The sequence below is a fragment of the Lampetra fluviatilis genome, chromosome 27, assembly GCF_964198595.1.
Source record: "Lampetra fluviatilis chromosome 27, kcLamFluv1.1, whole genome shotgun sequence".
NCBI classification, from domain to species: Eukaryota; Metazoa; Chordata; class Hyperoartia; order Petromyzontiformes; family Petromyzontidae; genus Lampetra; species Lampetra fluviatilis.
The window spans coordinates 7077517-7099786 of NC_136301.1; the positions used below are offsets into that span (position 1 = coordinate 7077517).

The following is a 22270-nucleotide window of genomic DNA, read 5'->3' on the forward strand; positions in this document are numbered from 1 at the left end:
CCCAAGGTCACGCTGTGGGAACCCTGCTCACCGCCGTATAGAAATGTCGCAGTAGAAACGGGGAGGTTTCGGTCTCGAAACCCCCTCCTGTGTTCCTGGTCGCTACAATTAACTTTATATATATACGTGTATGTATGGATAGTGAGAGAACAGATGATCGTACCGTTGAATCCCAGATGGCTAAAACGATTTAATAAAATAATAACAGTGAAATGTAGTATTCCACACTTTGAATAATCGTTAGCGTGTCAAACCGTCACCTTTGAAATCATCGAGATTGACAACTAATTTCCTTAAAACTGCTTTTTTTAAAATTGCGTTTGTTGTCCTTCCACCGATGATTATCACGGTTGGCTACGTACGGTGCGAAAGAAGTTCGACATACAAGCACGTGCCACTTATTATCGTCATCGTACAACTTGATGGAGAGCTTTCCCAAAGCCCCAGTCGCTTTGTGTGTACGTTGAACTTCCTTCGCACCGTACGTAGCCAAGCGTGCTGAATCGGAGTTGCCGGGGGGGGAAGGGCACGCGTAACTCATCCAGTCACCCGCCGTGCGTTCGGATTCAAAATCTTTGTTGACACGCGAGAAATCCGACGACCCATAAAGCTCTTCACCCCGCACGGCCCCACGGCCTGTGACGTCACAGCCGGCAGAGGCGGATGGGGGCGGCTCCATTTCGCTCACCTGGGGATCCGGTGTTGGTCGCTCCCATTGGCTGGCTGCCCACGTGCGGGCGACGGCTGATTGTTTGAGTACGCTTCGAACCCTCGCATCGGATTGGACGACACCATGCACGAGAAAGCCTGCGTCTGATTGGTGGACGTCGGCTGAGCGAGAGGGGGGGAAAAGCCAGTCTTAGCAACTCATTCACGGGACAATTATAACAATGATGAGAACAATGATAATAAGGGGCCGTCCATAAATGACGTCACGCGATTTTTTGTACGATTTTTGACCCTCCCACCCCCTCGTCACACGGCGTCACAAAAAGTCAGACCCCTCCCCCCCTCAGATATGACGTCACAAAGCTCTGCCCCCCCCCCCCCAAAACCGTATTTCCATTTTGAAAATAAAACATGCTTCAAATCGCTTTACACTATTGTCATTGTAGTGCGTATTTAATGTGGCGCTGCACTCCGATGTAGTAGGAGAAAACATTTATTCAAAAGGAGGCGTTGGAAAGCTGAAATTTAGCATAAAATTCACTTGAAAATATTCAACGTATAACTAAAACTGCAGATGTTCAGAATATTATATTGAAATTATCTTATAATTATAAAATATTAAAAGTAATTATAACTATAAAAAAATACTTGAAACTTTGTAGTAGAACGAAGCAAAATGGAGAGTACAATTATCACAATCACATATTCATTCCACAGAATGAAAAGCCCTGATAGAATCATTCATATCTAAATGTTTAATAACAATCATTAAAAAAATGTTCAAAATGCATGCTTCTCCATTCTCCCATGGAGAAGCAAAATGCTCCTTCATTGAATAAATAAAAGGTGACCTTAGTAAATTTGAATAATCAAATAGTTAATAATGAAAATGAATCAAAATTAGTGTTATAATAATTCTATATTTATTCAAAGTTGCGCATTTTGATGTGACGTCACATTTCTCAACCCCCCCCCCCCCGTCACACATCGTCACAAATATCTGACCCCCCCCCCCCCTCCCCTAGGTGCGTGACGTCATTTATGGACGGCCCCTAACAACAGGTTGCAAAGTCGGTCCATTCACCCTTCCTAATATCAGATGCACCCAAAGAGTGATTGTCTTTAATGTGACAGGCTTTTATCCATGCAAATCGAGACAATTGCGCGGGTTATTGGAATTAATCTTTTTTTTAATGATCCGAATTTAGGCGGCAGATCTGTGACGCGGGCACCGTCGTTCCGACAGGCCCGCCAGCTGCTCCGTCCCACACGAGCGTGTATCGAGCAAGCATTGCCCAGTGGTTCTTGCCGAACTCGTTACACGCGCACAATAGAACCACCAATGCCTTGCTGCTAATCTCGTCCAGGAGAATAAACCACCATCCGTCACGCGACACTCCGGTCAACCTCGCAGCAGCAGCAGCAGCGGCAGCGGCGGCAGCTTTTGGCTAAAGCCATCGGACAAAGTCGGTCGTTGGCGTCGCGCGATTTCAGATGCGCTTCTGCGGCCCGTCTGGAACGCTCTTCCGATATGAAGAAGCCACTGGGAGCTATTCACTTTTAATCCTTTATATTAAGTTCACTTGCTTGCTTGCTTGCGCGCTTACGACCGTGCAAATCTTTCTTTCGTTTTTAACCCACTTCCCGTGATCCAATCGAGCTGACATTTTGCACACAGACTCGTTGTGCGTGACAATTCATTTTCGTGAAAAAAAATTTCCAAAATTTTCCACTTTTTAGGAAATTTTTTTTTATATTTAATTTAAAATACCAATGTGATAAAAATGAAACTCTTACTCAAGAAAAACAGAAATGAATAATAAAATAAAACCGATGCCACGCATATAAAGGATTTATAGTGAAAAACTTTGTTTTTACGGGTTAATTTTTTAAATCATCCAGTTTGTTGTCCTTCCCCCCGCACCTCCGTTTAGCACGGCTACGTACGTGCGAAAAAGTTCAACACGAACACACGTGCACAATCTAGGTTTGAAGCTTTCGTGACTGCAGGAATCCATGCTCTTTGGTTCTTTCGGTAAAGTCACGTAGGTAGAAAATTAATAGATCACGACGTTTCGATCGCAACACCTGATGACGGTTGCTTGTGTTGCGTGTGTGCGCACGTGTGCGCGTGTGCGTACGTGTGTGTGTATGCGTGTACGTGTGTGTGTACGTGTGTGTATGCGTGTGTGTACGTGTGTGTACGTGTGTGTGTGTACGTGTGTGTGTGTATGTGTGCGTGTGCGTGTGCGTGTGCGCGTGGGTGGGTGTGCATGTGTGTGTGTGTGCGTGCGCATGTGTGTGTACGTGTATGCATGTGTGTGTACGTGTGTGTATGTGTGTGCATGTGTGTGCATGTGTGTGTGTGCGTACGCGTTTGTGTGTGTACGTGTGCGTGTGCCGTGCGTGTGTGTATGCGCTGTGTGTGTGCGTGTGTGCGTGTGTGTGTGTACGTGTGTGTATGTGTGTGCATGTGTGTGCATGTGTGTGTGTGCGTACGCGTGTGTGTGTATGCGTGTGTGTGTACGCGTGTGTGTGTGTATGCGTGTGTGTACGTGTGTATGTGTGTGTGTACGTGTGCGTACGCGTGTGTGCGCGTGTGCGAGTGTGCGTGTGCGTGTGTGTACGTGTGCGTGTGCACGTGCGTGTGTGTACGCGTGTGTATGGGCGTGTGTGTGCGTGTGTGCGTGTGTGTGTGCGCGTGTGTGTGCGTGTGTGCGTGTGTGTGTGCGCGTGTGTGTACGTGTGTGTACGTGCGTGCGCGTGTGCCGCACCTGGCTGGGCATCCCACCGCTCGGGGTAAGCTGCTCATGGGGCCCACGGCTCCATAGGCGCCGGGGATGCTCACCGACTCCACGGGGCTCAGCATCTGACCTGCAACGGCCGCTGTGCGTTAGAGCAGTGACTCCCAACCGGGGGGGAGATACGTGGCTCCCAACCGGGTACGTGAGGTTACTTGTCAACTGATGAATCACCTGGGCACGGGAACGCGAGCTCACCCTGTTGCGAGTGGTGGTGCTGGTGCTGGTGGTGCTGGTGCTGGAAGGAGCCGCCGTAGGTCCCCTGGGAGCCGGCGCTCTGCCCGGGGTCGCCCGCGTCTCCGGCGGGCAGCTGCCGCCTCTGGTGCCGCATCTTCTCCTCGCGACGCCACTTGGCGCGACGGTTCGAGAACCACACCTGGGACAGGGACAGAGCGGTGAACGGTGAACGGTGGCGTGCGGGGGTTGGCGTTGGCGGGGGGGCGGGTGTGGAATGTACGCATGCACGTTTGAGCTTCTTTCGCACCGTACTTAGGACGAACGTGATAATCGCAGGGGCGGGGAGGAGAGGGGAGGACAACAAACTAAACACACAAAGCGGTTCTGAAGAAATTCGTTTCCAATCCACGCGACCTGAAAGTGCGTAGCTCCCAGCCGCTTCCCAATATCGGCTGGAGGAGCGGCGTTCCGCAGAAAAAGCGTTTACAGCTAAAACCGAAACATTTTTTAATTTAAATTTCGATTTAAAGCTTTCGTGACTGCAGGGATTCATCTTCTTGGTTCTTTCGGTAAAGTCACGTAGAATGGAAATAATAAAATAATAAAAATAAAACATAATAAAATAATTCTCACGACGTTTCGGCCACAACGCAAGTCGTCCTCAGGTGGAGAACAGGTCTGTCCACCTGAGGACGGCTGCTTGCGCTGTGGCCGAAACGTCGTGAGAATTATTTTATTATGTTAAATTTTTATTATTTTATTATTTCCATTCTACGTGACTTTACCGAAAGAACCAAGAAGATTTTTAAATTTACTTTACTAGGTCAGGCCAAGCTGAGCTGTCGAGGTCTTTTTCAGGGGGGGGGATGGGGGGGGGGTCAGACATTTGTGACGATGTGTGACGAGGGGAGGGGGTGGGGTTTGAGAAATGTGACGTCGCATCAACATGCACAACTTTAATAAATCTAGAATTGTTATAACAACACTAATTGTTATAACAACACTCCTACAACGTCAAAGTGCAGCGCCACATTAAATACGCACTACAATGACAATAGTTTAAAGCGATTTGAAGCATGTTTCATTTTCAAAATGGAAATATGGTTTTGGGGGAGGGGGGGGGGGCAGAGCTTTGTGAGTCATATTTCAGGGGGGGGTCTGACTTTTTGTGACGCCGTGTGACGAGGGGGGGCGGGGGGGGTCAAAAATCGTCCAAAATCGCGTGACGTCATTTATGGACGGCCCCATGCGCACGACGTTGATTCTAAATGTGGAAGGGGAAAAACCAAAAGGGACCCGGAGAAAAATGCAAACTCCAAATGCACAGCAGGCCGCAATGCTCGGAATCGAACCGGCGACCTCGTGCATACCAGGCGAGGTAGTTAACATCTCCTAGCCCATACCCTTAGAGTTTTTTCGGTAAAGTCACATAGGTAAAAAATTAAATTTAAATTAATAAAAGTAATAATATGAATAAAATAATAAATCACGACGTTTCGGAGGCAACACAAGTCTCCAATTAAAATAATAAAATAATAATAGAAATAAAATAAAACAAAAAATCACGACGTTTCGGAGGCAACACAAGTCTCCGTCATCGTGTTGCCTCCGAAACGTCGTGATTTATTATTTTACTTTATTTCTACTATTACTTTTATTAATTTAAATTTTATTTTTTACCTACGTGACTTTAAATTTCGATTTAAAGCTTTCGTGACTGCAGGGATTCATCTTCTTGGTTCTTTCGTTAAAGTCACGTAGAAGGGAAGTAATAAAATAATAAAAATAAAACAATAAAATAATTCTCATGACGTTTCGGCCACAACGCAAGCAGCCGTCCTCAGGTGAAGACCAGGTCTGTCGGAGAGACAGCGTCTGAATGAAACAGCACCAGGCTTGGCAGCGTATATTTAAGCTGGGTTGGAAGGGGGGAAGGGCGCCTTGACAAAATAATTTGCATATCAAGAGGAATTTAGCATATTTATGGGAAATGCAGGTATGTGATTAGTACTACTTGTGAAATGCGTAGGAGGTGGGCGGGGGTTTCAAAGTCATATTATGCCCGTGCATTATGCAGGATTAGCAGCATCAAAGGGAGGGGATAGGGGTAGCATTGACTTTACCTAAAATCTAAGAGTATGAATCCTTGCAGTCACGAAAGCTTCAAATCTAGAATTTCCTCGCCACCGCGGCCAGCCGAAAGCCGCCACTGACGGTCGCGTTGATCGTGTCACGCGTCCTGGACGAGCCCGGCCAACACGAGAAGATTCTATAGATTTGAAGCTTTCGTGACTGCAAAGGTTTCATACTCGTAGTTCTTTCGGTAAAGTCACGTAGGTAAAAAATTAAATTAAAATTAATAAAAAATAAAAACAATAAAATCTTTTTTTTTATTTTTTTTTTATTTTAATTTCATTGTTACCTACGTGACTTTACCAAAAGAACTAAGAGTATATACAGCACGAGAAGAGCCCTTCCCCGTTACCTGGATCCTCGCCTCCGGGAGGTCGATTTTCGAAGCCAACCTCTCGCGGGCGAACACGTCGGGGTAGTGCGTCCGTTCGAATTCTACACAAAGACAAAGATCCCCCGTGTAGCCTTCAGACTGTTTGGGGCAAGTGCTGTTAGTGAGCAGTTATGAGTGACAGCACAAATGCAAAGATCCCCCGTGTAGCCTTTAGACTGCTGGGGGCAAGTGCTGTTAGCGAGCAGTTATGCGTCACAGCACAAATGTAAAGATCCCCCGTGTAGCCTTTAGACTGCTGGGGGCAAGTGCTGTTAGCGAGCAGTTATGCGTCACAGCACAAATGTAAAGATCCCCCGTGTAGCCTTCAGGCTGTTTGGGGCAAGTGCTGTTAGCGAAGGTCTATGAGTCACAACACAAATACAAAGATCCCCCGTGTAGCCTTCAGGCTGTTTGGGGCAAGTGCTGTTAGCGAAGGTCTATGAGTCACAACACAAATACAAAGATCCCCCGAGTAGCCTTCAGGTTGTTTGGGGGCAAGTGCTGTTAGCGAAGGTCTATGAGTCACAACACAAATACAAAGATCCCCCGTGTAGCCTTCAGGCTGTTTGGGGCAAGTGCTGTTAGCGAAGATCTATGAGTCACAACACAAATACAAAGATCCCCCGTGTAGCCTTCAGGCTGTTTGGGGCAAGTGCTGTTAGCGAAGGTCTATGAGTCACAACACAAATACAAAGATCCCCCGAGTAGCCTTCAGGTTGTTTGGGGGCAAGTGCTCTTATCGAGTACCTATGAAGGTCGGCACGGCACACGAGAGGGTGGGTGGCCAACACCACGCCCGGCCGCCTTTGTCTCCCCAGTGGCGATATTTTACACACCGCACCAGCCACTCATTTGAGGCTGAGTCGACCTCGGGGAGGCCCAGGACGGGGCTCAGATAATCGTCACTGGGTGTTGGCCGTGAGCGGGAATCGAACTCGGGACGCCTGATTCGCCGGCGCTAACCGCTAACCGCTTCGCACAACACACACGCGCACTCACTCACGTGTGCAGGGATTCACAGACGCTACATTGACAGCTTAGGGCGGTGATGTCACACTGCCTCGTGGAACACCAACAAAGGCCACACTGCTAATGAGCTCTCAATGGACCGGGCTTTTTACGGATTGAGATCGAGCTCGCAGAGAGACCATAAGAGAAACAAGGAGCGAATGGGGTCAGTTTCTTCTGTCTGGCCTCTCTCTTTCACATTGCTATGGGGAAGGGCCGTTGCCTGAAACGTCACCTGTTCTATATGTTTTCCCCTGTGTAAGGCCACATGCGCGCGCGTGCACACGTAGTTGTTGTTGTTGTTGTTGACGAGTGTGTTTATAATTGTTTGTTAATTGTGCTTCTGCAGTGCTTACAAAGGGGTAGCAGCAGCAGCAGCGGCAGCATCATCATCAGCATCATCATCAGCAGAAGCAGCGGCAAGTGATTGGCATCGTCTGGGGTTGTCTCAAGGTACAGAATTTAGTGCATTACACCGGGGGGCGGAGGGGGGACGACCAACGGATAAGGAGGTCAAGAGGTGACTTTGTGTGAGCAACAAAGACAGAGAGAGACAGAGAGGGCGGAGCGGGCGGGGGGGGTTTATGGGCAACGTAAAAACTGCTTTGGAAAAGTGGGCAGGTCCACTTTTAGTGCTCAAGGAGATGGGTGTGTGTGCGTGTGTGTGTGCATGTGTGTGTGTGCGTGTGCGCGTATGCGTGTGTGTGTGAGTGTGTGTGCGTGTGTGCGGGCGCTGGAGTAATATCCGTGCTTGTGTGTGCGTGTGTGTGCGTGTGCTCGTGTGCGTGTGTGTGTGGGGAGCGGTAGTGTAGCGGTTAGCGCGCTGCGCTATGAACCTGGCGACCCGGGTTCGATTCCCGCTCACGGCCAACACCAGTGACGATTATCTGAACCGGTCCCGGGCCTCCCCTAGGTCGACTCAGCCTCAAATTAATACCCGGTGCGGTGTGTAAACATCGCCACTGGGGAGACAAAGGCGGTCGGGCGTGTTTGCTGGCCACCCACCCCCTCGTGTACCGTTCTGGCCTTCATAGGTACTCGCTAACAGCACTTGCCCCTACAGTCTGTTAAGGCTATACAGGGGATCGTTGTCTTTGTGTGTCTTTGTGTGTGTGTGCGTGTGTGCCTTTGTCTTTGGGGCGGTAGTTTCGTGGCGGTTAGCGCTACGAACCCGGCGACCCAGGTTCGATTCCCGCTCACGGCCACCACCAACACCGGTGTGACGATTATCTTAACCGGTTTCTGGGTCTCCCCTAGGTCGACTCAGCCTCAAAGGAGTACCTGGTGCGGTGTGCAAACATCGCCACGAGGCAGACAAAGGCGGCCGGGCCATGGTGTTGGCCACCCACTTCTTCGTGTGCTGTTCCGGCCTTCATAGGTGCTCGCTAACAGCACTTGCCCCAACAGTCTGTTACAGGCTATACGGGGGATCTTTGTATTTGACCGCCCCCCCCTCGTCACACAGCGTCACGAAAAGTCAGACCCCCCCCCCCCCCTCAAATATGACGTCACAAAGCTCTGCCCACCCCCCCCAAAACTATATTTCCATATTGAAAATAAACATGCTTCCAATCGCTTTAAACTATTGTCATTGTAGGAGAGAATATTTATTAAAAAGTCTATTTAATTTAAAGTCTATTTAATTAAGTAGAACGTGTCGTCTATATTTAATTAAAGTTGCACATTTTGATGTGACGTCACATTTCTCTCAACCCCCCCCCCCCTCGTCACACATCGTCACAAATGTCTGACCCCCCCCCCGACCCCCAGGTGCGTGACGTCACTTATGGACGGCCCCTACTTGGTCAAACATTTTCTCCTACGCTGAACTCCTTTGTATTGTTTGTTGTTGTGACTTTCTGAGCCCGTGCCCTTCCTGGACATCTGAGAATTAATAACAGGTCCCTGCGGGGTGGGCTGGTAGGAACAAACAAATGAATGGCTATAATAAAATGAAATGGCGGGGGTACGATACGAAGGGAGAGTTTGAGGCCTAGTTCTAGGCTTTAGGCCTAGCTGTAGGCTTTAGGCCGCTGTGAGTTAATTTTGAATTTAAATGTTTTAATTAAAATCTATCTCATGGAATTATAAGGGAATGTTACACTTGTTTAGCCAGGAAAGCCTCACTGAGTCTAAAGGTTTTTGTAGGGTCCTGCCAAGTGTTTGCAGTAGGGGGCAATGTTGTTACACCTAATCGGACATCGGACGGACGGACGATATAATCTATTGTAGGCTGGTTCACTTCGTTCCTACCAGTATAACTTCATAGCTCATCGGATTCCTGCTGCAGTGTGACTGCCGGATTCTGATTGTGACTGAGAGAGTGTGGCACGGAGTGGTTTTTGTTGAGCCTGAGGGAAGCCCTGACGCCAAGTGGTGGAGATTTTGTGGCAGCCGATGTCGAAGGTCAGATTCAACTTTGAAGGATTGAAGCCACGGTGATGAGTGGCAAAACTATTCATTTAATTTGACCAGGTAAGGCACGCTGAGCTATAAAGCTCTTTTTTAAATCCTTTATTTTAAGTTCGCTTGCTTGCTTGCGTGCTTGCTTACGACCGTGCAAATTTTTCGGTCGTTTTTTAACCCACTTCCCGTGATCCAATCGAGCTGACATTTTGCGCACAGACTCGTTGTGCGTGACAATGAATTTTCGTGAAAAAAAATTTCTCCAAAATTTTACACTGTTTAGGGAATTTTTTAAAAAGATTTATTTAACAATTGCTTAATGGTGGCAGACAATCATCTGACCCATAGGTGGCAGCCATCTCAAGCCAGAGGACGAGAGGACTCTAGCCGCCACGCATGTAAAGGATTTATAGTGAAAAACTTTGTTTTTACGGGTAAATTTTTTCTTCTTTCAAACTCGACCTGGCTGTGACAAATGACAGCTCAACGAAATTGTCTTTAGTCACGTGGACATTCACAGCAGCCAAACACTCTAAACGCGTGACGCTCGTTCTCAATGTGGAAGGAAAAGGCTGTAGGAGGAGGCCGGAAAAAAATCCACGCGGCCACGAGGAGTGACACAGAGAGATACCGCAAACTCCAAATATACAGCAGCAGGCGTCGTCAGGGTCGGGATCTAACCCACGACCTCCCGTACACCAGGCGAGGTAGTTAACATCTCCTAGCCACCGTGATGATGATGATGATGATGATTGAGAGAGAGACGCAAACTCCAAATATACAGCAGGCATCAGAGTCGTGATCGAACCCACGACCTCCTGTACACCAGGCGAGGTAGTTAACATCTCCTAGCCACCGTGATGATGATGAGAGAGAGAGACACGCAAACTCCAAATATACAGCAGCAGGCGTCAGCGTCGGGATCGAACTCACGACCTCCTATATACCGGGCGAGGGAGTTAACATCTCCTAGTCACCGTGACGATGATGAGAGAGAGAGACACGCAAACTCAAAATATACAGTAGGCATCATGGTCGGCATCTAACCCACGACCTCCTGCATACCAGGCGAGGGAGTTAACATCTCCTAGCTACTGTCATGATGATGAGAGAGAGAGACACGCAAACTCCAAATATACAGCAGCAGGCGTCAGGGTCGTGATGTAACCCACGACCTCCTGTATACCAGGCAAGGCAGTTAACATCTCACAGCCACCGTGATGATGATGACAGAGACACGCAAACTCCAAATATACAGCAGGCATCATGGTCGTGATCTAACCCACGACCTCCTGTACACCAGGCGAGGTAGTTAACATCTCACCACCGTGGCAGCTCAACGACGGGGGGTGGTGGTGTCACTTTTTGTGTCTTGGTCGGGGGAGGGGGGCGCACTAAAGTCCACGAGGGTTGCCGCCAGTGGCCAACCAAGAGCGCTGCGCTCGTACGAGCGCCACCACCACCCCCCTCACCCCCCCCCCACCTCGCCCCCCCCCCCCGCACCTTTCTCCACCACCACCACCCCCACCTCGCCCCCCCCCCCGCACCTTTCTCCACCACCCCCCCCCCCACCTCGCCCCCCCCCCGCACCTTTCTCCACCACCACCACCACCACCCCACCTCGCCCCCCTCCGCACCTTTCTCCACCACCACCACCCCCCCCCCACCTCGCCCCCCCCCGCACCTTTCTCCACCACCACCACCACCACCACCACCCCACCTCGCCCCCCCCCGCACCTTTCTCCACCACCACCACCACCCCCACCTCGCCCCAACCCCCCCCGCACCTTTCTCCACCACCACCACCACCCCCCCCACCTCGACCCACCCCCCACCCCGCACCTTTCTCCACCCCCCCCCCACCTCGCCCCCCCCAACCCCCCGCACCTTTCTCCAGCGCCTGTATCTGCTGGTGGGTGAAGGATGTGCGGTTGCGCTGCAGCTTCCGCTTGAGCTGCAGCCTCATCTGGACGTCGTCGGAGTCCTCGGCGGAGGACGCGGTGCTGCCCCCCCCCGCCCAGCTCCCGGTAGCCAGACTCGCCGCACCCCTCCAGCTCTGGCGGGGGGGGGGGGGGGTGGAGGGGGGGGGGGCTCGTGGTCAGCAGCTTGCAGCAGCAGCGACAGCAGTGACAGCAGCAGCAGCAATAGCAGCAGCAGTGGCAGGAGTGGTAGCAGTGACATCAGCAGTGGTAGCAGTGGCAGCAGTGGCAGCAGTGGCAGCAGCAGTGGCAGCAGTGGTAGCAGTGACAGCAGCAGTGGTAGCAGCAGTGACAGCAGCAGTGGCAGCAGTGGTAGCAGTGACAGCAGCAGTGACAGCAGCAGTGGTATCAGCAGCAGTAGCAGTGGCATCAGCAGTGGCAGCAGTGGCAGCAGCAACAGCAGCAGTGGCAGCAGTGGTAGAAGTGACAGCAGCAGTGGTATCAGCAGCAGCAGTAGCAGTGTTAGCAGCAGTGGCAGCAGCAGCAGTGGTAGCAGTGACAGCAGCAGCAGTGACAGCAGCAGCAGTGGCAGCAGTGGCAGCAGTGGCAGTGGCATCAGCAGTGGCAGCAGCAGCAGCAGCAGTGACAGCGGCAGCAGCAGCAGCAGCAGGCGAACGTCCGTCCCGTGCGCGGCGGCGCTCACCGAAGGCGCCGTCCCCAGCGGCGGCCGAGGCGTTGCCGCAGGCCACCCAGCCGAGCTTGGAGGCCCAGGGGCCCGCGGCAGGGCCTCCGAGCAGCGGCCCAGCGGCGTCGCCGTGGCCCGGCAGGTGAGGAGCCGAGGAGGAGGGGGGGGCGGGGGGGGCTCCCCACGCCTTGCCCCCTGCGCCCTCGGGGCACGGGTGGAGGCCCGCGTCGTGCAGGCCGCCGCCGCCGCCCCCGGCAGCGAGCAGGAGGTGGTGGTGGTGCTTGTCGCTGGAGATGTTGCGCAGCACTCGGTTGATGGACGACACCTGCGAGCGGAGGGGTGGAGACGCGTGGCGTTGAGGGTCACCACCAGCAGACGCCCACCGCCGTCTCGTGGTGTGCGCGATGGGATTCTTTGTTGTCATTCAGCACGACCCCGCGCGCGCGCACGCGGCTACGGTCGAAACGCAGTTTGGCTACGCGCCGTGGCCAAAGAAGTTCAACGTACATGGAGTCGCACAGAGACCCATAGACTCACACAGAGACTCATAGACTCACACAGAGACCCATAGACTCACACAGAGACCCATAGACTCACACAGAGACCCATAGACTCTTCATACAGAGACCCATAGACTCCTCGCACAGAAACCCATAGACTCACACAGAGACACATAGACTTGCATAGAGGCCCATAGACTCCGAGACTCATACAGAGACCCATAGACTCCTCGCACAGAGACCCATAGACTCATACAGAGACCCATAGACTCACACAGAGACCCATAGACTCCGAGACTCAGACAGAGACCCATAGACTCACACAGAGACCCATAGACTCGCACAGAGACCCATAGACTCATACAGAGACCCATAGACTCCGAGACTCAGACAGAGACCCATAGACTCATACAGAGACCCATAGACTCACACAGAGACCCATAGACTCACACAGAGACCCATAGACTCCGAGACTCAGACAGAGACCCATAGACTCTACACCCCCCAAACCCCCCACTCCCCCCCCCCACTCCCCCCCCCCACTCCCCCCCCCCACTCCCCCCCCCCCACTCCCCCCCACTCCCCCCATTCCCCTACTCCCCCCAAACCCCCCACTCCCCCCCCCACTCCCCCCCCAGTAATATTTTCAAAAGGAAAACAAAGTTAAATAAAAAATAAAATGTATTTTTCACAAGTCTACCGACAAATAAAATTCACCAACGAAATAACTTTTCACCCAATCTCTGGAGGCCAACTGGGCCGCAGCCCCCGAAAGCCCCCCGTCCTTAACTACTGGCGGAGCCAGTGGGGGGGGGGGGGGTGGCACGTGTCCCCTCAATGATCCGATCGAAATCGCTAATTTCTATCGGATCACTGGGGTTTATTAGTAATAAATCGGTATTTTGAGACCCCCACTGCCACTGTGTAGCATATTATTCCGTGCCAGGGACTCTATGAGATGATAGGACAATAGTCTGAGTCCATAATTGGCAATAAGTAACGGCAAAGCGGTTATAAGTGACTCACAGAATTGTGTGCAAGTTGCGTCTACAGTGCACGACTTCCCTGAAGGCATCAACACCTTCAGCGAGCGCGATGCCGATCACACGACGCGGTTCGAATTCGACCCTCGCCATCGCCGCACACGCCTCGAATAAAAAGCAAGTGACAAGTCTTCACTTACTAACAACTCCTCTATCATTCTCATTGCTGGAGGGGTTGCCCCCCCCACTACCTGGAAATCCTGACCTCAACCCAGCCCTGCCCCACCCACCCACCGCCCCCTCTCTCCCTCGGAGCCGACGATGTTTGGAGAATTTTCGATTTAAAGCTTTCGTGACTGCAGGGATTCATCTTCTTGGTTCTTTCAGTAAAGTCACGTAGAATGGAAGTAATAAAATAATAAAAACAAAACATAATAAAATAATTCTCACGACGTTTCGGCCACAACGCAAGCAGCCGTCTTGCGTTGTGGCCGAAACGTCGTGAGAATTATTTTATTATGCTTTACTTTTATTATTTTATTACTTCCCTTCTACGTGACTTTACCGAAAAAACCAAGAAGATGTTTGGAGACCGTGGTGGTGGTGGGGTGGGGTGGGGCATGGTGGAAGGCGCCACTCACGCTGGGCAGCGTGTCGGCTCCGCACGCGCCGTCGGCGAGAAGCCGGTCGCGGATCTCCCAAGCGAATATCGAGGGGCAGTCCCTCTTGAGGGCGGCGATGCGGCCCACGACCGCCGGCGTGGCGACGCGCGGCTTGCTGCCGCCGATGGCGCGCGGGCGGATGGAGCCCGTCTCGTAGTAGCGGCCCAGGATCTTGCTTACGCAGCCGTTGGAGACCTGGGGGGGGGGAGAAGGGGGCGGCAGTGGGCGTAGCGGCGACGTTATCGGGCCGATGAAGAAAGCGGTGGTGGTGTTGAGGGGGGGGGGGGCGATCGGGTCAGTCAGGGGGACCCCCGGCAAAGTCTGTTCTTATCCTGTGACAGAGGTCGCAACCGGGTAGCCGATACCCGTACCCTACCCGATACCCGGCTACCCGTACCCGGCCGGGTACGGGTAGCCGTTTGCGACCCTGGTGCGGCCGGGTACGGGTAAGGAATCAAAACCCGTTTGCGACCTCTGTCCTGTGACCACGGCGGCGGTAGCTGCGCTCCTGAAGAAGAACGCAACTACCGCAAGCTGTGGGATGAATAATACATAAGGCGTGAGAATGCGTACGACGGGGCCTGAGCAAAGACCCGGGGTGCGTGGGTCGCATCTCGAATCACGCAGCAGCATCCCGATGCCCGGGGCGATGCTACGCCGAGGCAGACGTACGTCCGCTCGCTCCCGCCTCGCGTAGTTCAGGTTCGCTCGATGAAGATTGTGGAGCACATTCGTCGAAGGATGTGTTCCCCAATACATGAATCGCGCTGTATCCGATTCGCGTTATGAAAACAACACGCGGCCTTGCAGGAGAACAGTCCGCATTTGTTTCGATTTGAAGCTTTCGTGACTGCAGGGATTCATCTTCTTGGTTCTTTCGGTAAAGTCACGTAGAAGGGAAGCAATAAAATAATAAAAATAAAACATAATAAAATATTTTATTATGTTTTTTTATTCACGTAGAAGGGAAGTAATAAAAGAATAAAAATAAAACATAATAAAATATTTTATTATGTTTTATTTTTATTATTTTATTAAGAATATTATTTTATTAAGAATATTCTTTTTATCATTTTATTACTTCCCTACGTGACTTTACCAAGAAGATGAGTCCGCATTTGATTTGTATCGCACCTGGGAGGCTCTTTGATGCTGCTGATCCTGCATAATGCACGGGCATATTATGACTTTGAAACCCCCCGCCCACCTCCTACGCATTCCACAAGTAATGACTAATCCCATATCTGAATTTTTCCCATATATATGCTAAATTCCTCTTGATATGCAGATTATTTTGTCAAGGCGCTCTTCCCCCTCCAACCCAGCTTAAATATACGCTCCAAGCCTGGTGGTGTTTCATCAGACGCTGTCTTTCCGACAGACCTGTTCTTCACCTGATGACGGCTGCTTGCGTTGTGGCCGAAACGTCGTGAGAATAATTTTATTATGTTTCATTTTTGTTATTTTATTATTTCCCTTCTACGTGACTTTACCGAAAGAACCAAGAAGACCTGGAAGGCTGTTTCCTTATCGCGGCTCCCCTTGCCCCACCAATTAGATCGCGTCGCTACGCTCACGGTCTCGAACATCTAACGCTGTAGCAGTGGCGCTCTGCTTCCTTGCCAAAATGCAGCCCCACTGGGGCTGCTTTTATTGAACTCATTTTGTCTGTTGTATCCTCAACTCTGTCTGTTGTCGTAACCTCAAATCTTGTAACTCAATTTGAACCCACTTCCCAATGTCGTATCGACTGCAAACTTGGTATGCGTAAGTCATACTGATGACAATACCATATTCTATCATAAAAATAGAAGATGTATATTTTAAGCAATATTTTTTATATGTTATGTTTCGGCTTGGGTCTAATTGTCCACGCTCAACTCACGTTGGCTGTAAATCACCACGGCCCCTTACGTTATGGCAAACTTCGGGGCCACTTCCTGGAGTCGTGGAGTTCTGCCATTACTCGTACGGTACATTTCATTTAAAAAGTATTTTTAAATATTACTTTTACAATATCACGTTACCGCTCTAAATAACTGCAAATAAAATGTGGTACGTAAATGAAAGGCTGTTCATGAAATACAAATGCAACCCTCGTTTTAAATTTAAAAAAATGTTCTTTTACGCTTTTGAAAACATCTCTCATGGCGCTTGTCAAGGGGACGGGTGGGGGGGCACCTCGTAGCTTTGGCCACCAGGGAGGGGCCAAAGCACCCCCCTGCCCCCGCGGCTGTCACGTGGGGGAGCCATTGGGGGAGGGGCAGGGGGGGGGTGTAGATGGTCAGGGCGGTAGCTGGCCTGCCTGCCAGCGGGGTCCGAGGGCTTCGCAATCGTTGAGCGATTTTAAGTTGAAGATAGAAACTTATCTTCTTGGTCCTTTCGGGAAAGTCACGTTGATAGAAAAAAAATAATAAAGTAAATAAAATTTTATTATAAAATAAAAGAAATAAAAATGAATTGAAAATAATAAATATAAATTATCTCCGCCTGATGAAGACCGCTTGTGTTGCGATCTTAACGTCGTGGGTTTTTTGCTTTTATTATCTTCAATTTATAATTTTTCATTTAATTACAATTTTTTTTTATATTCTCTCTACGTGACTTTACCGAAAGAACCAAGGCTATGAATTCCTGCAGTCACGAACGTTGTAAGTCAAAAGGAGCATAAACCACCATCACGCGAACTCCAGCGGCTTTTGGCAAAGCCATCGGACAAAGGCGGCGGTCACCGCGTCACACGCTTCAGATGCGCATTCTGCGGCCGTCTGGAACGCTCTTCTCTCCGATATCAGGAAGCCACTGGAGCTACGGCACTTTTAAATCATCATCTAGATTGACAAAGCCATTTGTTCAGAAGTGCTTTCTGTGTTTAGTTTGTGCCGTCCTTCCCCACGCACCTCCGATTGGCACGGTTGGCTACGTACGGTGCGAAAGAAGTTCAACGTACATAGATAACAAACCTGTCTTATTTTTCATTTTATAGCCATGGTGTTATTGACAAATGTGTTTTTTTTATCGTCGCTATTAACGCACGAACGCCTTTCAACCTTAGTGAGCATTCAAAGAGGGGTCACCAAGGAACTGTTCCCCAACGTGTCAAACCCGCTCCACAGTTTTGCTTTGTCTTGAATCGAATGCTGTCGAAAATTATGCACTCCCAAGAAGGCCGTATGACCGATGGGATACGTAAACAAAAACATATAGTCCAATATACATCTTCAATACAGGTTTTTTTGTGGGGGGTAGATCGCGTAAGTATATATGTGTCGTTCAACCCGCCACCACACGACACATCCAATTAGTAAGATTTGTCGTGCAAATAAAACATGCCGATTCGTTACTAGTCCAGCACACCGGTGTGTCGAAGAGTGGCGGGTTTAACGACACATTCATATTTACCCGATCTAACCCCCCAAACAAAAAACTCTATTATGGATGATATTGGTCGCGAAAGCCATCTGTGTGTTCATCTATTTCTTATTTGGAGAAAAGGATCCGTGAATGAGGAGTTTTGTCTTCTCGCCTACTGTGTTCATAGTGTTTTTCTTTCCACCACCACAACGCTCACGATCGTGTGGAGCGATCGTGTGGAGCGATCGTGTGGAGCGATCGTGTGGAGCGATCGTGTGGAGCGATCGTGTGGAGTGATCGTGTGGAGCGATCGTGTGGAGCGATCGTGTGGAGCGATCGTGTGGAGTGATCCCCAGAGGGGTGGCATTCTTAGCCCGCTACTCATGGCGCAAATTAATGATCGGCACGGCTCATCCAGCTCGACGTCTAGTACACCGGCGGCTTACGAAAGTGAGACGTGAATGTACGAGCCTTGCCTGCGTGTAACGAATATTGCAGGCGAGATCTAATAGGGAATATCGCACGTGAGCTATTTAATTTTGAATATTCCTGGGGAGATATTTAATTTTGAATTTTCCTGGTGAGATATTATACGAGGGAATGTTGCAGGTGAGTTATATAATTCGGAATATTCCAGGGGAGATATTTAATTTGGAATTTTCCTGGTGAGATATTACGAGAGGGAATATTTAAGCTGCGATATTTTATTTAGGAATATTCAAGGTGAGATATCATTCCCAAATCTTGGAATTTCTCATTTACTTGATGCAGCAATCGTGCTGTGACGGTTCCACCTGAAGACGGAAGCTTGTGTTGCCTCCGAAACGTCGTGATTTAAATTTTTTATTTTATTTTTATTTTATTTTACTTTTATTAATTTAAATTTTAATTTTTTACCTACGTGACTTTACCGAAAAAACCTAAGAATATGAATCATTGCAGTCACGAAAGCTTCAAATCTAGAACCCAACAATCCAGTTTCGATATTGCCATTAGGAATATTGGCGGGTGATTTATGAACACTGTGAATATTCCAGGTGAGATGTAATGAATGAATGCATGAATAAGTAAATAAATGAATACAGGTACATCGAACTCGTGTGGACTCTCTCACCTGCAGCAGGCGGGAGATGTCACAGGGCCTGGCCCCGCTGTGAGCCAACTCGATTATCCGATGCCGCGTTGAATCCGGCAGCGGACGTCCGTTCACGAACATTCCGCCCAGCTGATTAACCCCGCTGTGACCTAATTCATTATCACGACAACAACAACAACGACATCATCTTGGTTCTTTCGGTAAAGTCACGTAGAAGGGAAATAATAAAGTAATAATAATAAAACATAATAAAAGAATAAAAATAAAACATAATAAAATGATAAAAATAAAACGTAATAAAATAATTCTCACGACGTTTCGGCCACAACGCAAGCAGCCGTCCTGCGTTGTGGCCGAAACGTCGTGAGAATGATTTTATTACGTTTTATTTTTATTATTGTATTATTTCCCTTCTACGTGACTTTACCGAAAGAACCAAGAAGTTGAATCCCTGCTGCAGTCACGAAAGAAGCTTTAAATCGAAACGACAACGACAACAAAAATGAGACAATATCTCAAAGTGTAGCCTCGCTTAAGTGCTTCTTGCCCCGAACGCAGGTGCCACTTGCCTTTTTGATACATGGGCGTCTGTTTACAGCATCGGGGTGATGCCTCACGTGGAGTCCTCCAACGACACGAGGAGGAGGAGGATGAGGACGGCCTGGAGACACGTGGAGCATAAGTCGCACCCACGTGTTAGGCAGGTCGAGTGTGTAGTGTCGTCATCAACGTCACACGTAGACCAGAAGTCGCACCCACGTGTTAGGCAGGTGGAACGTGTCGTGTCGTCATCAACGTCGCACGTGGAGCAGAAGTCGCACCCACGTGTTAGGCAGGTCGAGTGTGTAGTGTCGTCATCAACGTCACACGTAGACCAGAAGTCGCACCCACGTGTTAGGCAGGTGGAACGTGTCGTGTCGTCATCAACGTCGCACGTGGAGCAGAAGTCGCACCCACGTGTTAGGCAGGTCGAGTGTGTAGTGTCGTCATCAACGTCACACGTAGACCAGAAGTCGCACCCACGTGTTAGGCAGGTGGAACGTGTCGTGTCGTCATCAACGTCGCACGTGGAGCAGAAGTCGCACCCACGTGTTAGGCAGGTCGAGTGTGTAGTGTCGTCATCAACGTCACACGTAGACCAGAAGTCGCACCCACGTGTTAGGCAGGTGGAACGTGTCGTGTCGTCATCAACGTCGCACGTGGAGCAGAAGTCGCACCCACGTGTTAGGCAGGTCGAGTGTGTAGTGTCGTCATCAACGTCACACGTAGACCAGAAGTCGCACCCACGTGTTAGGCAGGTGGAACGTGTCGTGTCGTCATCAACGTCGCACGTGGAGCAGAAGTCGCACCCACGTGTTAGGCAGGTCGAGTGTGTAGTGTCGTCATCAACGTCACACGTAGACCAGAAGTCGCACCCACGTGTTAGGCAGGTGGAACGTGTCGTGTCGTCATCAACGTCGCACGTGGAGCAGAAGTCGCACCCACGTGTTAGGCAGGTCGAGTGTGTAGTGTCGTCATCAACGTCACACGTGGAGCAGAATGTGCACCACGTGTTAGGCAGGCCGAGGGTGTAGTGTCGTCATGAACGTCGCACGTGGAGCAGAAGTTACACCACGTGTTAGGCAGGTCGAGTGTGTAGTGTCGTCATCAACGTCGCACGTAGACCAGAAGGCGCACCACGTGGTAGGCAGGTCGAACGTGTCGTGTCGTCATCGACGTCGCACGTGGATCAGAATGTGCACCACGTGTTAGGCAGGCAGAGGGTGTAGTGTCGTCATCAACGTCGCACGTGGAACAGAAGTCACACCACGTGTTAGGCAGGTCGAGTGTGTAGTGTCGTCATCAACGTCGCACGTAGACCAGAAGGCGCACCACGTGGTAGGCAGGTCGAGTGTGTAGTGTCGTCATCGACGTCGCACGTGGAGCAGAATGTGCACCACGTGTTAGGCAGGTCGAGTGTGTAGTGTCGTCATCGACATCGCACGTGGAGCAGAAGTCGCACCACGTGTTAGGCAGGTGGAACGTGTCGTGTCGTCATCAACGTCGCACGTGGAGAATTAGTCGCACCACGTGTTAGGCAGGTCGAGTGTGTAGTGTCGTCATCAACGTCGCACGTGGAGCAGAAGGCGCACCACGTGTTAGGCAGGTCGAGTGTGTAGTGTCGTCATCAACGTCGCACGTGGAGCAGAAGGCGCACCACGTGTTAGGCAGGTCGAGTGTGTAGTGTCGTCATCGACGTCGCACGTGGACCAGAAGGCGCACCACGTGTTAGGCAAGTCGAGTGTGTAGTGTCGTCATCGACGTCGCACGTAGACCAGAAGGGGCACCACGTGTTAGGCAGGTCGAGTGTGTAGTGTCGTCATCGACGTCGCACGTGGAGCATTAGTCGCACCACGTGGTAGGCAGGTCGAGTGTGTAGTGTCGTCATCGACGTCTCCATCATCACCACGATCACCATCTTCATCGTCGTCATTGTGTCGTCGTCATTGCCAAAATGTCTCAATGCGCCATGAACAGGATCGAACATCTGCATGTAAGTGGTGTGTATATATATACACAGACTACTACATATCTCATCATCATTATTCCACGATAGTGACACATACGTAAGATACAACGATATTGTGCTATACAGTATATCTATATACTGTATATTTTTATATAAATATACAGTATATAGATATACTGTATACCACAATGGCACTATATCGTGGTGTGTATATTTTGGGGCTATCAGTATTCTGTGTTCATATATACACCACTAAATATATATATGTATGTCAACATCATACCACTATATTGCGGTGTATATTTTAGGGCTAGCAGTATTTTCTATATATATAAACCGCTAAATATATGTACACATCCCACGGCTACATAGCGGTGTATATTCTTAGGTCTTTTCGGTAAAGTCACGTAGGTAAAACATTAAAATTAATAAAAGTAAAATAAAATTAAAAATAAAAATCACGACGTTTCGGAGGCAACACAAGCCTCCGTCTTCAGGTGGAACCGTCACAGCCACGACAGCTGTATCAAGTAAATGAGAGATTGCAGGAGCTACCACTCCGTTTATATAATGGTTGGAGAAGGGGGGGGAAGGGGCAAGTGCAGCACACTTTTTATTCATATGGTTAAGGTGAGGCTTAAGAGGGTGAGCCTTTGTTATGGAGAGGTACGGTTTGTGACTTAACCTATGAAAAGGAGAAAACAACTGAACATGGTAAACCTGTAATAGTTGTCTGTCAAATAAGATTGGCCAAATAAGTGTAGTCAAATCTTTTTTGCACGGTTGATCACATCTTGCCTCCGAAACGTCGTGATTTTTATTTTTTATTTCATTTTACTTTTATTAATTTTAATGTTTTACCTACGTGACTTTACCGAAAAAAAACCCTAAGAATATGAATCCTTGCAGTCACGAAAGCTTCAAATCTAGAAATAGCGGTGTATATCATACCATAGATATCGTGGCTACAGTCAGATTTCACAGCACTGTTCGCT

General features: G+C 49.6%; 1 pseudogene across 1 annotated transcript in view; it reads right to left on the minus strand.

The window, feature by feature from the left end:
- Positions 1–467: 467 nt before the first annotated feature.
- The window catches only part of LOC144942349 (paired box protein Pax-6-like), a 35069-nt pseudogene continuing 13266 nt past the window's right edge, over positions 468–22270 (minus strand). Inside the window, exons 2-10 of the transcript XR_013639360.1 lie at positions 19336–19427; positions 18785–18915; positions 14296–14511; positions 12190–12496; positions 11455–11623; positions 6133–6215; positions 3669–3846; positions 3444–3543; positions 468–831 (exon numbers count right to left, since the gene is read on the minus strand). The product of XR_013639360.1 is annotated as a paired box protein Pax-6-like (transcript). The remainder of the gene's footprint in view (positions 832–3443; positions 3544–3668; positions 3847–6132; positions 6216–11454; positions 11624–12189; positions 12497–14295; positions 14512–18784; positions 18916–19335; positions 19428–22270) is intronic.